This window comes from Triticum urartu, chromosome 3 (assembly GCF_003073215.2).
Source record: "Triticum urartu cultivar G1812 chromosome 3, Tu2.1, whole genome shotgun sequence".
NCBI classification, from domain to species: Eukaryota; Viridiplantae; Streptophyta; class Magnoliopsida; order Poales; family Poaceae; genus Triticum; species Triticum urartu.
The window spans coordinates 737,160,857-737,170,319 of NC_053024.1; the positions used below are offsets into that span (position 1 = coordinate 737,160,857).

General features: G+C 47.5%; 1 long non-coding RNA gene across 1 annotated transcript; it reads left to right on the forward strand.

Annotated features, from left to right (window-relative positions):
* The first annotated feature begins 1,913 nt into the window (after positions 1 to 1,913).
* Positions 1,914 to 9,168, forward strand: LOC125546337. Its single transcript, XR_007300604.1, has 9 exons — positions 1,914 to 2,130; positions 2,722 to 2,822; positions 3,337 to 3,384; positions 4,009 to 4,996; positions 5,144 to 5,393; positions 5,488 to 5,661; positions 6,039 to 6,278; positions 6,696 to 6,794; positions 8,965 to 9,168. It is a non-coding gene; the product is annotated as an uncharacterized LOC125546337 (long non-coding RNA).
* The last annotated feature ends 295 nt before the right edge of the window (positions 9,169 to 9,463 follow it).

Sequence of the window (9,463 nt, forward strand, 5' to 3'; positions counted from 1 at the left end):
AGTATATGGCACGCGGATCGTTTAACACCTGCCTGATCCGCAACACATCAGATCGATACCGCCGGTTGCTATGGACGAGGACGCGGCGATCTCGGCCTCGTCTCGCTGGCCTGACCTCGCGCCGGACCTGCTCCATGACATTGCTGGCCGCGTTCACGATGCCGCCGACTTCATCCGCCTCGCTGTCTGCAGATCATGGCGCGAGTCACGGTCTCAGACGCCGGTGTCGAGGGCCCAGTTCTTGCCGTGGCTTCTGGCGCCGTCCAGCAGAGACCCGACGCCCCGCTCAGGTTTAGATGCGTCTTCTCCACGAGAAGCTTGAAATCATTAATTAAGGAGTACTCCTTGCAAAGGATATCCTATTTTTCCAGGTCATGACAAGTGGCGCACGTGCAGCAGGTCACTTGTCGCAACCTGGGAGTTTTCTCTTTTTTCGTAGATCCGTTTATTCAAAACATTTTATCTTTTAAACCGTGCGTTCAAATCTCGAACCGTTTTCATCATTAGATTCCTCGCGTCGAGATCTTCAAAATTAAATCCCATGTTGATAGATTTTGACGAACTTTTTTTTCATGAAAAAACCGGACGAAAAAAGCCGGACGAAAAAACCGAACCGGGAGCACGGTTTTTTCCTTTTCCGAAAGAGGTGCCCGTGTCTCTTTCGAAATCACAACCGTGCCTCTCGTGGAAGCAAAACCGTGACTCTCGTGGAAGGAAAAAAACAGAAAATGTGTTTTTTTTCCATTTCCGAGTGGCACGGCCGTGACTCTCGCGAAAGCACAACAGTGCCTCTCGCAAAATCAAAACCGTGACTCTCGCAAAAGAAAAAAAAAGAAAACGTGTATTTTTTCCCTTTCCGAGAGGCACGGCCGTGACTTTCGCGTAAGCACAACCATACCTCTCGCCGAAGCAAAACCGTGACTCTCACGAAAGAAAAAAACACAAAAAACGTGTTTTTTTTTCGTTTCCGAAAGGCACGGCCGTGACTCTCGTTAAAGCACAACCGTGCCTCTCGCGAAAGAAAAACCGTGCCTCTCGCGAAAGAAAAACCATGACTTTCGCGAAAGGAAAAAAACGCGTTTTTTCGCGGTTTTTTTATCGAAAAGCTAAGAAAGACCGGGGGGAAACAAAAACGTCGAAAAAACCAGGAAAAACCGTTTAAAAAGCCGAAAACGCGTGCGGAAAAATAAAAAAACAAAATTCGAAGGAAGCGTCCAGAGCGCGACATGTGGCGAATGGCTGAGAGCGCGCCAAGTGGCGCTGATCGTTGCGAGTCTCCTGAAGAAGCGCTCTCGTTAACTAGTTGCTTCCGGAGAAGCTACCACGCATCGCCTCCGTCGTCGACGCCGCCCTGCAGGAACTGGGTGTCCACCCCTGACGGCACCACCGTCCGGTACCTGACCGTAGATGAACGCCGCTGCCCTAGCCTACGCGACCCCCTGACCGGCGCCGCTGCCACAGAAAGCATGCCTCCCTTCACGTGGCAGCACTGGGAAGGGCAGAGTCCCCGCGGCATCATGTACGACGATGGTGCAATCCTTCTCTATGGCATCTCCTGTGTCGGGTCAGGCTCGGCGGCCAAGTTCAGGGCCGCACTTCTGCGCCCGGGCGATATCGCGTGGACGCTCATCGAGAGGACCCTCGCGCCGCCTCCCACGCACCGTGGCGAGTTCTGCGCTGCGTACCAAGCCGGCAAGATCCTTGTCACTGTTAAGCCTGCCTTCTGACGCGTCATCATGCTGAATGGCAACTCGGACGATGTCGTCACGGACGTTCTAGTTCCGAAGCCATCCAAAACAATAAGGTGTGCATCAGAGGCGCCGGCTCGCGATGTCCACGTAGGATTTGGACGGTTGCGCGAGGAGGTGAGAACAGGCGTGCGATTGGCTTCGTCGCTGCCCCACCGCACTGGTCGTTTCCTTCGCCAGATACGCCCGCCCCGCTCCAACCCTCTTCTCCTCCTCACGTACGGCACCTCCTTTCTCCTCCCTCTCCCTCTCTCTCTCAGACCCACTGGCGGCGGAGACTGGAGGCAGAACACTGCACGCGCCGGCCGGCGAGGAGGAGCTGCACTGTCGCCGGCGCACCAACTGCGTCTACTGCCTCGCCTCCCCGTTGACCTACAAGAAGGTACCCCTGCACCTTCCTCCCACTTCTCGAATCCACTCGTCCATTCATCCATCCACCCGTCCATCCTCTCTGCTTCCTGGATAGTTGGATAATATGTTGAGGGGATTCGGCCTCTCTCTCCCTGAGTTGATGCACTGACGAACGGCAGGGCAGTCCATTCGGTTTCGATCTGATCGGGGGCCTCCTTATCCTCTGGTCTACGATTCGAGCTGCGCTCTTGCGTGGGCACAATTTCGTCTTGGTTTCTGTCGAGCAACCGAGATCTGATGTGCTCTGCTCTGCTCGGTGCTGGAAGAAGAATTTTGTTTTTCAAGAGAACAATAAGCTTCGAGAGGAACTGTTTCGTGGGTTATACCTGTTTATGCAAACATGGTTTTACTTGTTTCATTAATTGACCCTACCTGTAAGCATTAGATTCATTAGCACCGTACAATATAGTTCAGAGAGCCCTGAGATGTCTGTTTATTCAGAGGACACACTTGATAGGCGCAGATTCAGAAAAAAAAACAGATAGATAGGGAGGTGCCTTGCATATTTATAAACTAATTTGAGATTGCCATTTATATTTGGCTGCTAAATTCTTTTCTGCAGGTATATTCCCACATTGAACTGAATTATTGCTATATTCGGTTGATTCAGACATATTGTATCTTCAATGGCTTTCACTGCTGGGCAAAATCAAGCGATGGAAGGTAATATTTTTCAGTGACACTGAAGCACATTTATACTGTTATATGATGCCTCATTTTTTTCTTATCTGAATGTGTTCGCGTTCAGAAAATTATTTTTTTGTTGTTACTTTTTGAGGCATATAACAGGAGAAAGCTTTGTTGTTGAAAATCCATTAAGGAGATGGAAGATAAAATTATTTGCAATCAAATCTGATTTGCATACAAATGGATGCCAATATTATGCTAGATGTTTGAATAGTTTAGTGTCCAGTATATGAAGCGGTGAAGTGAGAGCATGTAGTAAAGGTAGGGTAGGTATAATTTTAGCTCAATTTGTGTGTGAAACATCCTAGAAATTACTCATTGATATATTTAGGACGGGCCTTTAGCTGCTGAGACCTGAAAATTAGAAAGCTGACAGTTTATTTGTATTAATTTGTCTGTTACCATTTCCTGGAATTTCTTACCTTTTTAATAGGTATTATACTTTACAGATCCATGGTACATTATGGTGTTATCTGCTACTGATTTACAGGCCTTGTGGTTGTCGTTCCCATGGCTGTGCCGTTCACGTTTATGCAGGGTGAGCTCTCTTCTGTTCGTCTATTTACTTTGTCGTTCCTGGGAAAACACCATTAATGAGAATATATTTCCTGTGCAAATTTCTTCTAATTCTTATAAGTAATTTTGAGAGCACACCAGTACACAATTAACATGCCCTCTAGAGTAGAAAAGTATCCTTCATGTTGTAACACAAACAAAATATTAGTGATCTGACAGTAGCACAGTTTTGCTGTTGAGTTATTTAATTTAGATGATTGCTGCTATATAACCTGACTGCCAAATTCTCTAGCATTTTCTGCTTTTAGATAAATTAAGAACCAAGTTACACCATTTTATTTACTTTATTGTTCGGATTATATGCAGGAATTTTGGTGTGGATTATAGATTATAAAGTTACTCTTAGTTTGTCAGCTTTGTTGATCCTAATTTATGATCTTCACCGAGGATTATAGATAACTTTGCTGAGTCGTGGATCATGGTACCATCAACTGTTGTCGACATTTCCTCTTTCAGATTTGATGTTAGCTTGTACAAGCTGCTGGGTTGTGCTTAGATGTTATGGTTTCTCTGCTATTTAGAAATTACACTTAACACTCATAAACTACACTGATCTGAGCCTAACCTGAAATATTTAATCCGGCAGGTTTAAAGTTTGATGTAGGATGAGCACACAAGTTTGATGTTTGCAGTTACAGATTTTTGTCAAAGCCCGCTGAAACGAAGTTTAGTTCAGCAGACCATGTATGTTGGAAGAAAGCAAATTTCTTGCCTTCTGAATCCTCCGTAGCCATCATATTTTATTTCAGACCGAATTGTCCCAGCTCAGTGTATCTCAGCGAAGTAGCGGGTTCATGCAAGGCCTGGCCGACGGCAACGACTTTAGGGGCTGCCGTGATTTGCATACTTCATCTAGGTAAATTGTGCTAGCTTTCAGATTATTCATTTTCGTTTTACCCTGTCAAAGATCTTCTCAGATTAGTTAACCAAGCTATGTAATGATGGTGTTGTGATTCCGAGGGCTCCGTTGGAGGATCAGCTTTGGTTCAGAGGCAGGTTTTGGGCATACCGCAGCACAAGCAGAGGCATATCTCAGTCGATGCTACTGCAGTTGATGATGCCCTGAAGCTTCCTTCAGTAACTGGTATCACCTGACGTCGGTGTGGTTTTGTGTTCAGAGAAGATGAGCTGTTGTATTCTTCTTTCATATAGTTGTTGCAGGTTCTTCCAGATCTAAATCCATAGACAAAGCACTGATTGTTTGCTCTCTTGGGAGTTGTTATAATTTGCACAGCTATTTTTTAAGATTCATTTTGCTTACATTTATTTAGTGAAGCTCCTGCAAAAGTCAATATTCATTTAGTATAGCACAATTTTATTGGCAGCTATACATGGCTTTGCATCCCAAGTTAAATGTTAAGTTTGCTTGACCTTGTGGCCTAGATGGGTATTGTTAAGCATTTTTCCCTAAAAAGGGCAATTCCTTATTCATAGGATATATTGAATTCACTGCACATTGGTACATCGCGTGAAATCTGTAATCAAATGTTACTCGTATTGCATATTGATTGTTTTTGTGCAGGCTTGTACGCTTGATTTTATTTCAAGATTTGTTGGTATTCTTCTTAGATGAGGTAGGGTCTGCATTCTTTTTTTAACAGGAGGATATATGTATTCTGGACACAGTCTGTCCATCTAGCTCTTTCTTATATTTGATTTATGAGCAATTGTCTGACTATATTGTTCTTTTCACCCTCCATGCACGTGTTCCGTTGAAGTAGACAACCAGTGGATCAATGTGCCTGCTTTAAGTATAGTGATGAAACTTCACACTTCCCTGCAGACTCAGCGTGCCGCTGTTCTCTAAGGTCGTTGAGTGCTGAGAACAGGCAATATAATTAGGCTTTTAACGAGAAGTTGGAGGAGATAAAAACTTTCAGGAAGTGTTTAGGCGAGTTCCATGCCGAAAATAATGTTATGTGAGCAGAGAGTGCAGGCTTGTGCTCTTCTGTTGAAGAGCTTGAGCATGAGGTATGATCAGCCCTTTGATAACTCTACCTCTTCTCATTTGGAATTCTGATTTTTTTTTTTTTGCATTTTCTCCTTTCATTCTTCCTGGATCAAGAGATTGAATTAACACATAAGTCATGAGAGCATATCTTTAGACGAGGAGAGGTGACTGGTCAAAGAAATTAAGACCCTTGAAAAAACCAGACCGAGGGTCAGTTCCAATGCTGCTAAGCAAGCTAAAATGGAAGATATAGTGGTTGAGAGAGATGCCATACAGGATCAGGTGAAAGTAAGTATCCATGCTACGACTGGCTTTAATTGTGCATTACCTCCTGAATACATAAATATTAGATGCCATTTTGATTGTTACTTCCCATTCAGATCATCATGGATGGACTTTGTCTTTAATTCTGCATTTAGCTCCTGAATACATAAATTAGATGCCATTTTGATCAGATCATCATGGATGGACTTTGTCTTTAACTCTACATTCACCTCCTTAATACATAAATATTAGATGCCATTTTAATTGTTACTTCCCATTCAGATCATCATTTTTTTGAAAGAACATTCAGATCATCATGGATGGACTTTGTCTTTAACTCTGCATTTACCTCCTGAATACATAAATATTAGATGCCATTTTGATTGTTACTTCCCATTCAGATCATCATACATGGAGTAAAGGAGGGAGAAGCAGCCATGTCTAAGATTAAGGTCCTGGACGATGAGGCGATGGGCGTGGAGAGCTGCTACGAGCTCGCGCAGGCGGCATACGTCAACCTCGCGCTGCACACGCTCAAGCACCTGGCGCCCGTCGTCAATGGGCTCCTCGTCCATGATTAGCTGGACAACATGAACCTCGAGGAGGTTGTGAAGGGGAACATCTGTGACGCCGTTCTTTAGGTGCTCGCCCATGTCTATGTAATTATGTCTTTATTGCTTCTAAATTAATGCCAACAGATTAGGTGCTTCTGAGATATCTTCCAAGTTACTGGTAACTACAAAAATTAGACCATATGTTGACTTCTACCTAATCATATCCTATTAATCAAAGAACTTACCCTACCAATCAAACAGGTCATCGCATTGGCTCACTGTTTAATCAAGATGTGTATGTATGCAATTGTGATCTGTGAGGTGTCAATTGTGATCTGTGAGGTCTCCATTTACATGAGAACATAAGACATGTGATATTTACAATAACTCTAGCTCTTTCCCTGCAGATAATAATAATGGTGCAATACTGCATAGGAGGAAGTTGTTTGGGCCTTTTACTGATGGATATATTTCTTACTTTTGATCCTCATCAATAATCTCCAGGTCTTTGGGAGTTTGCTAGCAGTCCTGGTCAGACTTGGACCAGGGACTAGCGTCCTGGATGCCTTGGCACGCTCTGCTCCACCGGTGTTGCAAGCCCAGGTGAATACTTCCCCGCTTAGGCCCTTGCTGTTGTTGTATCGAAAGGTTGACTTAACAAAATGATCTTGTTAGAGTACGTAATGGGCCTAATGGGCCCGTTAGTCTTAGGGTTAATTAGAGATAAGAGTCGCTTTCTTAGGGGTCAAGTAAGCCTTGCTTGGGAGTCAAGTAAACCTCTCTATATAAAGAGAGGAGATGTATCAATCTAATCAAGCAAGAATTAAGAAGGAAATCCTTCCATCTTGCCCGGCCGTGGGCAAAAGGCCCCCGGCCGGCCTTCTTGCGCCCTCCTTCTAGCAGCGCCGTAACAATTTGGTATCAGCTAGCTTCGGTTCGATCATGTCTTCACCGCCGCCCAACCCGTCTCTTCCGCTGCCGGTCACGACCGTCGCCCCGCTCCTGCCCGCGCCGGGATCCTCCGTCGCGCCCGCCCCCGTCGTCCTCACCCCGGAGGTGTTCGGGGCGCTGCGGGACCTAACATAGGCGGTCCAGGAGATCCACCTGTTCTTGGCCGGGTCCTATGGGCCGCACCCGGCTGCGCCGCCCATCACCGCCACCGCGCCGCCGTGGCTGCCGTGGCAGCCGCCGCACCAAGCGGCCCCCGCCGCGCTCGCCGGGCTGCTGCAGCAGCCGCTGCAGCTGCCATCCATCGCCCCATCCTGGCTGTCGTGGCAGCCGCCGCACCAAGTGGCCTTCGCCGCGCTCGCCGGGCCACTGCAGCTGCCATCCATCGCCACCACCGCCCAGCCCTGCCTGCACTGGCAGCCGCCGCTCCTGCCGGCCTCCGCCGCGCCCGGCGCTCTGCCGCCGCAGCCGCTGCCGCAGCCACCGCCGGTTAGCTCCGGCCCCGCATCGACCGCGCCGGCGGGAGTCCCGCTCCACCAAGTCCAGTCCCCGCCGTCGTCGTCACCGCTTCCGTCTTGGATCGCTACCCGCCACGTGTCGGCGGCGGTGAGGCTGCAGGCTACTGCGCGCGGCCTCCTAGCGCGTCGGCGTGTGCGGGAGATGCGTGGTCTGCAGCTGCCGCTCCTCCAAGTTGCCCTTCGCTGCGCAAAGGACCTCGATCTCATCCGCTGCGCCGGGGATCTTGGGCATGCGGTTTCCCCCACGGGCAGCGGGCATGCTGTTTTCCCCACGGGCAGCGACCTCCAAGTCTGCGACATTGGCGGTTGGGGGGGCACACCCCTCCTCGTCATTCTCCATCGCAAGCCCCCCACTCTTCCCTGTGCGGTGCAGACCAACAGCCGTCCGGCAGGAAGAAGGCATGGTGTCACCGACAACAACGCTCCACGTAGCACCACTGCATTCCGTCACCGGGCGCCGCAAGGGCGCCTCTGCTGGTCACTCTTGCGACCACTTCCAGGTGGCCATACACATGCACTCCTTTTGTCCAGATGGTGTCCATGGGATCCAGGTGGCTGTACACGTGCACGCCCGACGTGCGGATGGTATCCACTTTTTGTTAAGAGGTCCAAAATAAATCGTCCCAGTCCATTTCAGGTTGAGAATAATAAAACAAGCCGAGATGTAAAAGGCTTGTTTTTAGGTGTTAGGTTTGGGTTGCGTCGAGTCATGGTTATAAGTTGGTTAGGCTGCAGCTTGAGGACAAGCTGCATGTCCAGGTGGGGTGTAGTGTTAGAGTACGTAATGGGCCTAATGGGCCCGTTAGTCTTAGGGTTAATTAGAGATAAGAGTCGCTTTCTTAGGGGTCAAGTAAGCCTTGCTTGGGAGTCAAGTAAACCTCTCTATATAAAGAGAGGAGATGTATCAATCTGATCAAGCAAGAATTAAGAAGGAAATCCTTCCATCTTGCCCGACCGTGGGCAAAAGGCCCCCGGCCGGCCTTCTTGCGCCCTCCTTCTAGCAGCGCCGTAACAGATCTATATATAGTTCATCGGATATTGTTGAACATCTTCATATTGTCTAAGAAAAATTGTAATGTAGCGCAACAAACAATGCCCAGATTATATTAGCCATCAAAGATACTTTCCTTCAAAGACTATTTTAAAAAATACCTTCCCAGATAATTATTCTTTTGCAGAGAGATTGGGCAAGCGCTACTTGTTACGTGCCTGCTAGATATTACACAAGATGTATTCATTAAGGTCTGCTGACCAATTAATTTTATTGTTCTTATATGAGATGTTGTTTCTTTGACCCGAACCGACAGGAGCTCTGTCATTGCATTAAAGGAGAGGGAAAAACTGTACATTTTAGAGCTTACAAGGGGAGCAGAAGGTAACCCACTAACAACGAGAGACAGTAGGCAAGAAAAAACAGCGGCAGATTACACTCTGAAAGCCTCCCTGAATAGACTAATGTCATCAATCACCAGCATGTAAATTTGATGAGGCAACAACAGCTTGTGTTGGAACACCCTCCTGTTTCTTTCATTCCATAAATGCCAGGCAACATATGCAGCAAAAATGATCTGCTCCTTCCTGATGTTCTTGGGGTTGATCAAATGCAGCTTACGCCACCAACCTTTTACTGAATTGGAGGAGAAGGCCGCGTCCAACAGCTGAGGATGAATGGAGCCAGCCTCTGTCCAGACTTCTTTAGAGTAGGGGCAGCCGAGTAGGATGTGCCTCGCAGTCTCCGGGGCCTGATCACAGAAGGCGCATGTCGGGTTGCGTGGCCATCCTCTGGTGGATAATCTGTCCGCCGCC